Source organism: Salvelinus alpinus, chromosome 16 (assembly GCF_045679555.1).
Source record: "Salvelinus alpinus chromosome 16, SLU_Salpinus.1, whole genome shotgun sequence".
NCBI classification, from domain to species: Eukaryota; Metazoa; Chordata; class Actinopteri; order Salmoniformes; family Salmonidae; genus Salvelinus; species Salvelinus alpinus.
The window spans coordinates 7,494,801-7,508,250 of NC_092101.1; positions in this window are offsets into that span (position 1 = coordinate 7,494,801).

A 13,450-nucleotide genomic window follows, 5' to 3' on the forward strand; every position below is an offset into this window, starting at 1 on the left:
ATGTTTATTATGAGTATTTCTGCAAAATCACCGGATGTTTTGGAATCAAAACATTACTGCACGTAATGCGCCAATGTAAACTGAGCTTTTTGGATATAAATATGCAAATTATCGAAAAAACATACATATATTGTGTAACATGATGTCCTATGAGTGTCATCTGATGAAGATCATCAAAGGTTAGTGATTCATTGTATCTATATTTCTGCTTTTTGTGACTCCTATCTTTGGCTGGAAAAAGTGTTCTTTTTGACTTGGCGGTGATCTAACATAATCATATGTTGTGCTTTCGCTGTAAAGCATTTTTGAAATCATAGATGGTAGATGAACAAGAAGTGTATCTTTCATTTGCTGTATTGGACTTGTTAATGTGTGAAAGTTACATATTTCAAAAAAATATTTTTGAATTTCCCGCGCTGCCTTTTCAGCGGAATGTTGTCGAGGGGTCCTGCTGTCCTAGAAAGGTTTTAAACATAGTGGGGGGTCATTGTTTACCCTTATTAAGACAGCACAAGGGTTAAGCTAGGTTCAATTCCAAAATTGTATTCATAGACTGCCAAACAATGTACATAACACATGACTACCCATGATGCCATTAACAGTTATACATTTCCAGTTTTGCTAATGTCTCTTCTGTTAACTTCTTGCAACTATAGGGGGTGCTGTTCCGCATTAGCATATTTGTGTCTCCAAATTAAACTGCCTCGTGCTAAATTCTTGATCGTACAATATGCATATTATTGTTATTATTGGATAGAAAACAGTCTATAGTTTCTATAGGAGTTGAAATTTTGTCTCTGAGTGGTACAGAACAATTTCTACAGCACTTTTCATGACAGGGTTCAGATTTCAGAAATTTTTACCTCTGATCTGGGGTCTGTTTTTAAGGCGACAGTGAATGCTATGAAGAAACCGACACTGCCTACGTCTTCCTCTGGGTGTCTGTACGTCATCACGTTTTCAATGAACTCGATGGGATATTCCCAGCCATTATAAAAGCCCAAAATGTACAGAGACCCCCCTTTCTCATCGTGCGCCTGAAGCGTGAAGGCCATCGGACTTGCCTCGTTCCAAATCGTTTTTTAGAGAGTGATATTTCTCCGGTCATGTTTTCAGTCGTTATAGTTGTTAAAAACATCATAATGTAGTTAATTTGAACCGTTTTATAGCAATTTATATCCGTTTAGTGCGATTTTGAGGAATTTATTTGTCGTGCCCTTTTTAGCTTTGGAAACGTTTCGGGGTGTCGGTCGTTGGTGGTGGACATTTCGAAGGACAGAGGACATCTATCGACCAAAAGACGTTTATAACATAGAAAGGATACATTGCCCAAGAATATGATGGAAGATCAGCTCAAAGTAAGCAATATTTAATATGATAAACCGTGTTTCTGTCGAAATATTTTAAACGCATATTTCGCCATTTTGTTTGGTATAGCTTCACCTGGCGAACCCTGTATTGAAAAGTAAGGATAATTTTAAAAATGTAAATCAGCGGTTGCATTAAGAACTAATTTGTCTTTCGATTCCTGTCTACCCTGTATTTTTTAGTCAAGTATATGATTAGCTTTCAATTAAACTAGATCACTCTGATAGATGACGTCAGACATATTGAGGCTTGATTTCCTAGTATTTTTATTGTGTAACCACGGTTTTGTATGGCTAAATATGCACCTTTTCGAACAAACTGTATATGTATGTTGTAAAATGATGTTACAGGAGTGTCATCGGAAGAATTCTGAGAAGGTTAGTGAAAAAATTAATATCTTTTGGCGGTGATTACGTTATAGCGCTCTTTGGCTGGAATCGATGCTCTGGTAACGTTTTCACATGTGGTATGCTAACTTATCGATTTATTGTGTTTTCGCTGAAAAACGCTTAGAAAATCTGAAATATGGTCTGAAATCACAAGAACTGGGTCTTTCCATTGCTATGCTTTGTCTATTTTTATGAAATGTTTTATGATGAGTAAATTGGTCATACACGTTGCTCTATCTAGTAATTCTAGTGGATTTGTGATGGTCGGTGCAATTGTAAACTGTGATTTCTACCTGAAATATGCACTTTTTTCTAACAAAAACTATCCTATACCATGAATATGTTATCAGACTGTCATCTGATGGTTTTTTTTATAGGTTATTGGCTATCAATATCTTAGTTGAGCCGAATTGGTGATAGCACCTGAAGGAGTAAGAAACTGATGGAGTTAGAATAGTGGTGTATTTTGCTAACGTGTTTAGCTAATAGATTTACATATTTTGTCTTCCCTGTAAAACATTTTAAAAATCTGAAATGGTGGCTTTATTCACAAGATCTGTATCTTTCATCTGGTGTCTTGGACTTGTGATTTAATGATATTTAGATGCTACTATCTACTTGTGAAGCTATGCTATCTATGCTAATCAGTGTGTGGGGGGTGGGGGGTGATCCCGGATCCGGGGTTAGTAGCCGTGAAAGGTTAACCCCCACACATTGACTCTGTACCTGTACCCCCTGTATATAGTCTGGCTATTGTTATTTTACTGCTGCTCTTTAACTACTTGTTACTTTTATTTCTTATTCTTATTTGAATTTTTTAAACTGCTTTGTTGGTTAGGGGCTTGTAAGTAAGCATTTCCCTGTATTCGCCGCACGTGACAAATACAATTTTATTTGATTTAACCTTGATCACAGGTTCCGCATTGGCAGTGATTCAGAACCTTCGATTGGATCATGGTACAAAAGTATTCATTTTGATTGGTTTTTGCTTGCAACTAGTTTCACAAAGTTGAAACGTTTCAACTGGATGCATCCAAGTTGCCGATTAGTTGCTTATCAGTTGCAGGAGAGGGTTTCACGAAGCAATCACCAAGCAACTCGGTTGCAAGCAACCAACGTTGCTTGAAAGTTGCTTTGTGTGATGCCAGTCTAAGAGCTCAGCAATTTTGGTGGGGGTGACTTTGTCACTTCAGGGAGTGACAAAGTCACTTCAGGGAACGAGAGCTGGAATCACAGCTAGTCTGTTATCAGTGTTCACAGGCCTTTTGTTTGCTTTACCGTGGCTCCCTGATAGTCAGTTGAAGCAATTATTCGCTCCATTGGGCAAATTTGTCCTCCTTTCAGCGTCTGAAGCGACAGATGATTTAAAGACACCTACAGAACCTATGAAAGCATAAGCTTTACTGATTGGAGCTTCAAATTGTCAAATTAGGCAGCTAATGAGCTAATTTAGAGCTCAAATGAACCACAACTCTAAAGACGTCTAAAGTATTGTTGGGGGGGGGGGAAGACGACATTGAGTGGACTGTGCTCGGGGCTATGTTTACTGTATCTTGGGATGGAAGTATATGGCAGAAGTAGCTGGTCCACCATGTATTTGCATGTAATTATAGAATTTGCATGTCAGTGCCACCAGATTGGAAGTCAGAAAACAACATGTTTTATGTTCACTCTTCATGTACAACACATGCCAATAAACGGTGGGGCTTCTGTTGCCATCTAATGTTGTAAATAAAACTGTGCCGGCTTCACTTCATTTCACCATTTACTTTGGAAGTTACAGTGCCTTCAGAAAGTATTCACACCCCTTGACTTTTTCCACATTTTGTTGTGTTACAGCCTGCATTTAAAATGAACCCCTTGAAGTATCAAAAACACATATATCAAAAAATGATTTGATGAAAAATGATTGGCCTTACTGCTATTAGCCCATACAAAAGCATTGAATAAAAAGTCACTAGATGGAACAACAAATATTCCCCCAAAAAGATCAAAAGGAAGTTTGTTCAGAAGTATCTGAGAGATATAAGAAACGGCATGAAATATTTTTTTCTTGCATGTATTTAACCACAACACCATGTCAAAGTGTCAGTGTTTTTATGTTTTATTTTTTTACAAAAATCTATAAAAAATGTCAATTATCAACTCCTTTGTTATGGGAAGCTTAAATAAATTCAGGAGTAAAAATGTGCTTAACAAGTCACGTAATACATTGCATGGACCCACTCCGTGTGCAATAATAGTGTTTAACATTATTTCTGAATGACTACTTCATCTCTGTACCCCACACATACATTCTGTAAGGTCCCACAGCCGAGCAGGGAATATCAATCACAGATTCATCCCCAAAGACCAGGGAGGTTTTACAATGCCTCGCAAAGGAGGGCACCTATTGGTAGATGGGTAAAATGTATTATTATAATAATTTTTTATAACCCTTATTTTGTGAAATCCAATTGGTAGTTACAGTCTTGCTCCATCGCTGCAACTACCGTACGGAATCTGGAGAGGCGAAGGTCGAGATTCACGCGTCCTCCAAAACATGACCCGGCCAAGCTGCACTGCTTCTTGACACACTGCTCACTTAACCAGGAAGCCAGCCGCACCAATTTGTCAGAGGAAACACTGTACAGCTGGCGACTGCAGTCAGCATGCATGCACCCGCCACAAGGAGTCACTAGAGCGAGATGGGACAAGGACATCACAGCCGGCCAAACCCTCCCCTAACCTGGATGACGCTGAGCCAATTTTGCGCCGCCTCATGGGTCTCCCGGTCGGATCTGTAGTGACGCCTCTAGCACTGCGATCCAGTGCCTTAGACCACTCACCACTCGGGAGACCACTGGTAAATCAGACATTGAATATCCCTTTGAGCGTGGTGAAGTTATTAATTACACTTTGGATGGTGTATCAATACACCCAGTCACTACGAAGTTACAGGCATCCTTCCTAACTCAGTTGCCGGAGAGGAAGGAAACCACTCAGAGATTTTACCATGAGGCCAACAGTGACTTTAAAATAGTTACAGAGTTGAATGGCTATGATAGGTGAACACTGAGGATGGATCAACAAGATTGTAGTTATTCCACAATACTAACCGAAATTACAGATAGAAAATAAGGAAGCCTGTACAGAATACAAATATTACAAAACATGCATCCGGTTTGCAATAAGGCACTAAAGTAAAACTGCAAGAAATGTGGAAAAGAAATTAACATTACGTCCTGAATACAAATTGTTATGTTTGGGGCAAATCCAACAAAACACATCACTGAGTACTATTCTTCATATTTTCAAGCATGGTGGTGCCTGCATCATGTTATGGGTATGTTTGTCATTGGCAAGGACTAGGGAGTTGTTGGGGGGATAAAAAGAAACGGAATAGAGAAACAGGCAAAATCCTAGAGGAAAATATGGTTGTCTGCTTTCCAAACGAAACTGGGAGACAAATTCACCTTTCAGCAGGACAATAACCAAAACCCAAGCCCAAATATAAACTGGAGTTGCTTACCATGACAACATTGAATGTTCATTCCTGAGTGGCCTAGTTACAGTTTTGACTTAAATATAATTGAAAATCTATGGCAGGACTTGAAAATGGCTGTCTAGCAGTGATCAACAACCAACTTGACAGAACTTGAAGAATTAAAAAAATAATATTGTACAATACAGGGGTGATAAGCTCTTAGAGACTTACCCAGAAAGACTCACAGCTGAAATCGCTGCTAACATATATTGAATACTTCTGTGAATTTGATATTTCTGTATTTCATTTTCAATACATTCGCAAAAAACATGTTTTCACTTTGTGATCATGGGGTATCGCATGAAGATATGTGAGAAAATATAATTAGTCCATTTTGAATTCAGGCTGTAATAAAATGTGAAATAAGTCAAGGCACATTAATAATTACTGTAGGCAAAGTATCAGTCAAAAGTTTGGACACACCTATTCATTCAAGGATTTTTCTTTATTTTTACTATTTTCTACATCGTAGAATAAGTGAAGACATCAAAACTATGAAATAACACATATGGAATCACGTAGTAACCAAAAAAGTGTTAAACAAATCAAAATATATTTTATATTTGAGATTCTTCAAAGCAGTCACCCTTTGCCTTGATGACAGCTTTGCACACTCTTGGCATTCTCTCAACCAGCTTCACCTGGAATGCCTTTCCAACAGTCTTGAAGAAGTTCCCACATATGCTGAGCACTTGTTGGCTGCTTTTCCTTCACTCTGCGGTCTAACTCATCCCGAACCATCTCAATTGGGTTGAGGTCGGGTGATTGTGACAAAGAGAAAGTGGAGTTGTTTCAATTCTACAAAATTATTTTATATTTTTTCCTGTCGGGAGTGGTAAATCCATCTGACAACATCACAGCGAAATGACAACCATATAGAGAAGGTAAAGATTGATTACCAAAGTTGACATTTTTATTATTAGTTGGCTTAGTTGCACTTGCTCTTGGATACAGAAATGACAGCTCTACAATTAAATGTATTTTATTAAAGTGCCCTGCCCCCCGCCCACCCATCCCGATCCCCTAATACAAAAAAAACGCTCTCAATCCCATTTGAGTACATACGGATGAGTATAATTTGGAGACAGCATTACTCAAATAAAATATCCAGTCATGGGTAACATAAGGGATAGGTTAAGTAAGAACTTTAATCGCATGGAGAATGAACTGTTTCCATGGTAATCATTTTCTTAAACCATTGGTGCAATGTCAGAATAATAGTAGATAATTTTTTATTTCAGCTTTTATTTATTTTACCACGTTCCCAGTGGGTCAGAAGTTTACATACACTCAATTAGTATTTGGTAGCATTGCCTTTAAATTGTTTAACTTGGGTCAAACATTTCAGGTAGACTTCCACAAGCTTCCCACAATAAGGTGGGTGAATTTTGGCCCATTCCTCCTGACAGAGCTGGTGTAACTGAGTCAGGTTAGTAGGCCTCCTTGCTCGCACATGCTTTTTCAGTTCTGCCCACACATTTTCTATAGGATTGAGGTCAACGAGTTGTGATGGCCACTCCAATACAATGACTTTGTTGTCCTTAAGCCATTTTGCCACAACTTTGGAAGTATACTTGGGGTCATTGTCCATTTGGAAGACCCATTTGCGACCAATCTTTAACTTCCTGACTGATGTCTTAAAATGTTGCTTCAATATATCCACATAATTTTCCTCCCTCATGATGTCATCTATTTTGTGAAGTGCACCAGACCCTCCTGCAGCAAAGCAGCCCCACAACATGATGCTGCCACCCCCGTGCTTCACGGTTGGGATGGTGTTCTTCGGCTTGCAAGCCTAAACCTTTTTCCTCCAAACATAACGATGGTCATTATGGCCAAACAGTTCTATTTTTGTTTCATCAGACCAGTGGACAATTCTTCAAAAAGTTTGATCTTTGTCCCCATGTGCAGTTGCAAACCATAGTCTGGCTTTTTAATGGCGGTTTTTGAGCAGTGGCTTCTTCCTTGCTGAGCGGCCTTTCAGGTTACGTCGATATAGGACTCGTTTTAATGTGGATATAGATACTTTTGTACCTGTTTCCTCCAGCATCTTCACAAGGTCCTTTGCTGTTGTTCTGGGATTGATTTGCACTTTTTGCACCAAAGTACATTCATCTCTAGGAGACAGAACGCGTCTCCTTCCTGAGCGGTATGACAGCTGGTCCAATGGTGTTTATACTTGCGTACTATTGTTTGTACAGATGAACGTGGTACCTTCAGGCATTTTGAAATTGCTCCCAAGGATGAACCAGACTTGTGGAGGTCTCCAATTTTTTTGGGTGTTGGCTGATTTCTTTTGGTTTTCCCATGATGTCAAGCAAAGAGGCACTGAGTTTGAAGGTAGGCCTTGAAATACATCCACAGGTGCACCTTCAATTGACTCAAATTATGTCAATTAGCCTATCAGAAGCTTCTAAAGTCATGACATAATTTTCAGGAATTTTGCAAGCTCTTTAAAGGCACAGTCAACTTAGTGTATGTAAACTTCTGACCCACTGGAACTGTGAGTGAAATAATTTGTCTGTAAACAATTGTTTGAAAAATGACATGTCATTTTCATGCACAAAGTAGTACGTTCCATTGCTCACGAAGAGAACAAAGAATACTCCGGTTGGAACTTTATTGAAGCCATATGTTAAAAACATCCTAATGATTGATTGTGTACTTAGTTTGAAATGTTTCTTCGACCGGTAATATAACTTTTTGAAGTTTTTGTCCGATATAACGCTGACCAGAATTAGCGTTTGGATATGTAAACCCGACGCGCTAACAAAATAAGGTATTTGGACATAAATAACGGATTATTTCGAACAAAACAAACATTTATTGTGGACCTGGGATTCCTGGTGTGCTTTCTGATGTAGATCATCAAAGGTAAGGGAATATTTATCATATATTTTCTTGTTTATGTTGACGCCATCTTTGCGGCTGTGGTGTTTTACTTTTGAGCGCCGTCTCAGATTATAGCGTGGGTTTCTTTTTCCGTAAAGTTTTTGGGAAATCTGACACAGCGGTTGCATTAAGGAGAGGTATATCTATAATTACATGTGTATAACTTGTATTATCATCTATATTTATGATGAGTATTTCTGTTGAAACGATGTGGCTATGCAAAGTCTTGATGTTTTTGCAACTAGTGAATCTAGTCGCCTCAATGTAAACTCAGATTTTTTGATATAAATATGAATTTAATCAAACAAAACATGCATGTATTGTGTAACATGAAGTCCTATAAGTGTCATCTGATGAAAATAATCGAAGGTTAGTGATTACATTTATCTCTATACTGGTTTTTGTGAAGCTATCTTTAGCTGGAAAAAATGGCTGTGATTATTGTGGTTTTGTGGTGACCTAACATAATCGTTTTGTAGTGCTTTCGCTGAAAAGCCTATTTGAAATTGGACACTTTGGTGGGATTAACAACAAGATTACCTTTAAAATGATATAAGACACATGAATGTCTGAGAAATTTTAATGATGAGATTTCTGTTTTTTGAATTTGGCGCCCTGCACTTCGACTGGCTGTTGTCATATCGATCCCGTTAACGGGACTGCAGCCATAAGAAGTTTTAAGAACAAATTCTTATTTTCAATGACAGCCTAGGAACAGTGGGTAAACTGCCTTGTTCAGGGGCAGAACGACAGATTTGTACCTTGTCAGCTCGGGATTTCAAACTTGCAACCTTTCAGTTACTAGCCCAACGCTCTAACCACTAGGCTACCGCCCCCGTAGATGGCAAAATACTTTCGTCTGACATCAAAATGTACCCCTGCATCATCCTTAACCTCTGGCACCTTTCAAGCAAACTTCCACTCCTTTTACTAAAATAGTTGCCTGATATTAGACAAATGCATTATAACAAGGTAATAAGCTTCTTAGTTTTGTCATATCTTTGTCATCAGCAAACAGACCTTTGGGCAGATTTTATGTCATTATTCGTACTGCATCAACTACAGTAGGCTTTGCTACATACTGTAAAGGCCAGTCTGAGTAACAATAATGTTGGAGGTGGCCCCTGCTAGTATTGTCATGCGTTTCTCTTTAGCATCTCTTAGCCCTCTGTGACAAGGTTAAACTAAAGAGCGTTCCCCCTGTACGTGGCCGCTCCGCCAAATGAGAGCTGACTGCTCTGCTCATGCCACCAAAGAATTAATGTGCAAAGCCTGTGTGCAAGAGCCATCTCAAAATCCATGACTCATTTGCTTTGCTTTTCTGCCACTCGCTCTCTATCCCTCATCCCTCCCTCCTTGCGTGCCTCCCTCCATCTCTCGCTCCCCAACAGACTGAGAATCATTGCAATCGTATTTAAGAGCAGACGTAAATGTATTTCCATGATGGCGTCCAAGTGAGGTTATAACTGCTGATATGAGTCTCACAAGCTTAATGGGCCGACGCATTAACCCACCAAAAACCCACCATGGAGCTACTCTAACTTTTGCTCATTAATCCCCATCTGTCCACTTGAGAGCTCGTTACTAGACTACTACCAGTACAGAGATGGCCTGGCTGTATCTCTGGCAATATGGCTGGCCGGTGAAATTGGTTGGAGGGGGATGACGTGTGCCCACCAGGCAGCCAAAGATCACACGTTGGGCTGTTGTGGGGCTTTTCTTTGATTGTGCTAAGAGCCGTGTGCAGAGAAGTGGAGAAAAGCACAGCGGATGGGACAATGCTGGGGCTTTGATCTAGCTTCTGAAAAAAAAATCTCCCAGAGTTGGAGAGTAGAGAGGCGCAGACTGAGTGGCTGAAGGCACACAGGTCTCCTCTGAGCTGCCTGAGAGACTTGCTCATTTTAAAAAGAGGCCTGGAGATAAATGCTCGGTTTCGAGGGATTTCAAAACTCATTGAAAGTCACAGGGAAGTAGAAAGCCGGAGAAAACTCGACAGGGACAGAAAGTAGACTTGTGGATGTTTCAAGACCTCGGATGCTCTGCAGTCTGCGTTATGCATTGTGTCTCTCAAGGCTGCTTCCTGTTGTGAATCACAGATACAAATGGATCCACAGTGTTGAAGAAACCTGACTGATCTAAACCAATGGTTGTTTTCTCTCTCATTTGTGATAGTGCTTTAATATAGGAACCTGCAGAAAAATCTGAGGTAGTGTACGGTATGTTTGACTGTATGTGGAGAAAGCAATTTATCATCAATTAACATCCTATTCCAAGGACTTGCCCTGGAGGCCATGTTGCTGAGGTGACGTTAACATCTATAAGTAATCGTTTCTATTCACCAAACAGAATACCCTCAAGCTGTTTTTGCTATCACACCGCTAACTGCACCGCTAACTTGCCTAGAGAGTTTTCAGCTTATACTTTTCATGGCTGTTTATTTACCACCACAGACAGATGCTGGCACTAAGACTGCACTCAGTCAGCTGTATAAGGAAATAAGCAAACAGGAAACCACTCACCCAGAGGCGGCGCTCTTAGTAGTCGGTGACTTTAATGCAGGTAAACTTAAATCAGTTCTACCAAATTTCTATCAACATGTTAAATGTGCAACCAGAGGGAAAAAAATTCTAGATCACCTGTACTCCACACACAGAGACACGTACAAAGCTCTCCCTCGCCCTCCATTTGGTGAATCCGACCACAACTCTATCCTCCTGATTCCTGCTTACAAGCAAAAATTAAAGCAGGAAGCACCAGTGACTCGGTCTATAAAAAAGTGGTCAGATGAAGCAGATGCTAAACTACAGGACTGTTTTTCTATCACAGACTGGAACATGTTCTGGGATTCTTCCGATGGCATTGAGGAGTACACCACATCAGTCACAGGCTTTATCAATAAGTGCATCGAGGACGTCGTCCCCACAGTGAGTGTACGTACATACCCCAACCAGAAGCCATGGATTACAGGCAACATTCACACTGAGCTAAAGGGTAGAGCTGCCACTTTCAAGGTGCGGGACTCTAACCCGGAAGCTTACAAGAAATCCTGCTATGCCCTGTGACGAACCATCAAACAGGCAAAGCGTCAATACAGGGCTATGATCGAATCATGCTACACCGGCTCCGATGCTTGTCTTATGTGGCAGGGCTTGCAAACTATTACAGACTACAAAGAGATGCACAGCCACGAGCTGCCCAGTGACACGAGCCTGCCAGACGAGCTAAATCACTTCTATGCTCGCTTCGAGGCAGGCAACACTGAGGCATGCATGAAAGCATCAGTTGTTCCGGACGACTGTGTAATTACGCTCTCCCTAGCCGACGTGAGTAAGACCTTTAAACAGGTCAACATACACATGTATGTCAACATACACATGTCCGTATCCATGAAGTGCTTTGAAAGGCTGGTAATGGCTCACATCAACACCATTATCCCAGAAACCCTAGACCCACTCCAGTTTGCATACCGCTCAAACAGATCCACAGATGATGCAATTTCTACTGCACTCCACACTGCCCTTTCCCACCTGGACAAAAGGAACACTTATGTGAGAATGCTGTTCATTGACTACAGCTCAGCGTTCAACACCATAGTACCCTCAAAGCCCATCACTAAGCTAAGGATCCTGGGACTAAACACCTCCCTCTGCAACTGGATCCTGGACTTCCTGACGGCCTCCCCCAGGTGGTGAGGGTAGGTAGCAACACATCTGCCACGCTGATCCTCAACACTGGAGCCCTCCAGGGGTGCGTGCTCAGTCCCCTACTGTACTCCCTGTTCACCCACGACTGCATGGCCAGGCACGACTCCAACACCATCATTAAGTTTGCAGATGACACAACAGTGGTAGGACTGATCACCGACAACGACGAGACAGCCTATAGGGAGGAGGTCAGAGACCTGGCCGGGTGGTGCCAGAATAACAACCTATTCCTCAACGCAACCAAGACTAAGGAGATGATTGTGGACTACAGGAAAAGGAGGACCGAGCACGCCCCATTCTCATCGATGGGGCTGTAGTGGAGCAGGTTGAGAGCTTCAAGTTTCTTGGTGTCCACATCACCAGCAAACTAGAATGGTCCAAACACACCAAGATAGTCGTGAAGAGGGCACGACAAAGCCTATCCCCCTCAGGAAACTAAAAAGATTTGGCATGGGTCCTCAGATCCTCAAAAGGTTTTACAGCTGCAACACCGAGAGCATCCTGACTGGTGGCATCACTGCCTGGTACAGCATTTGCTCGGCCTCCGACCGCAAGGCAATACAGAAGGTAGTGCGTACGGCCTGCCATCCTGGACCTCTACACCAGGCGGTGTCAGAGGAAGGCCGGACAAATTGTGAAAGACCCCAGCCACCCCAGGCATGGCAAGCGGTACCGGAGTGCCAAGTCTAGGACAAAAAGGCTTGTCAACAGTTTTTACCCCCAAGCCATAAGACTCCTGAACAGGTAATCAAATGGCTACCCGGACTATTTGCATTGTGTGCCCCCCGCCAACCCCTCTTTTACGCTGCTGCTACTCTCTGTTTATCATATATGCATCGTCACTTTAACCATACATTCATGTACATATGTACATACTACCTCAATTGGCCCGACCAACCAGTGCTCCCTCACATTGGCTAACCGGGCTATCTGCATTGTGTCCCGCCACCCACCACCCGCCATCCCCTCTTTATAAATTGAGTAGAGGGGAATGTTCTCTGGCATTCAGGGTTTCATTTTACCTTCAATTTACAATGGCTCACTATCCATGGCATGCTGTTAGGGCAAAGACAAGATCTTAACATCTGATGACATAACCGCTTAAGGCTGTGACATCCCCAACAGAACACAGTATGCTGCATGTTACACATTACCATGGCATAACTCAAAGGAATACTGTCCGATTCCACGCCAGCATGGTTCGAAAATATTTTTGGTATCTCAGATTGTTATGGCAATTCTGATGTAGAACGTTTGTTGGGAGGAAGGATTTTTTTATATGCTGTATCACAAACAATTTTAGGGAAAATCCTTTCAGACCCTATGATCCGTGAACCGTACAGACAACATCTTGGTGTCGTTATACTCCTTAAAGTGTTCCGTAAAATATAGAGTATGACTAGATGTTGGAGAAAAAAAAATATCACATTCATTTATTAAATCGCAATCTTAGCTCTCTCCTCTTTTATCCTATCATCTCTCACTACTACTAAATCTCCCTCCTATCTCCTGATTCTGCCTGTTCGACCCTACTATATTCCCTCTCCGCATACTATGACTCACACAATCCC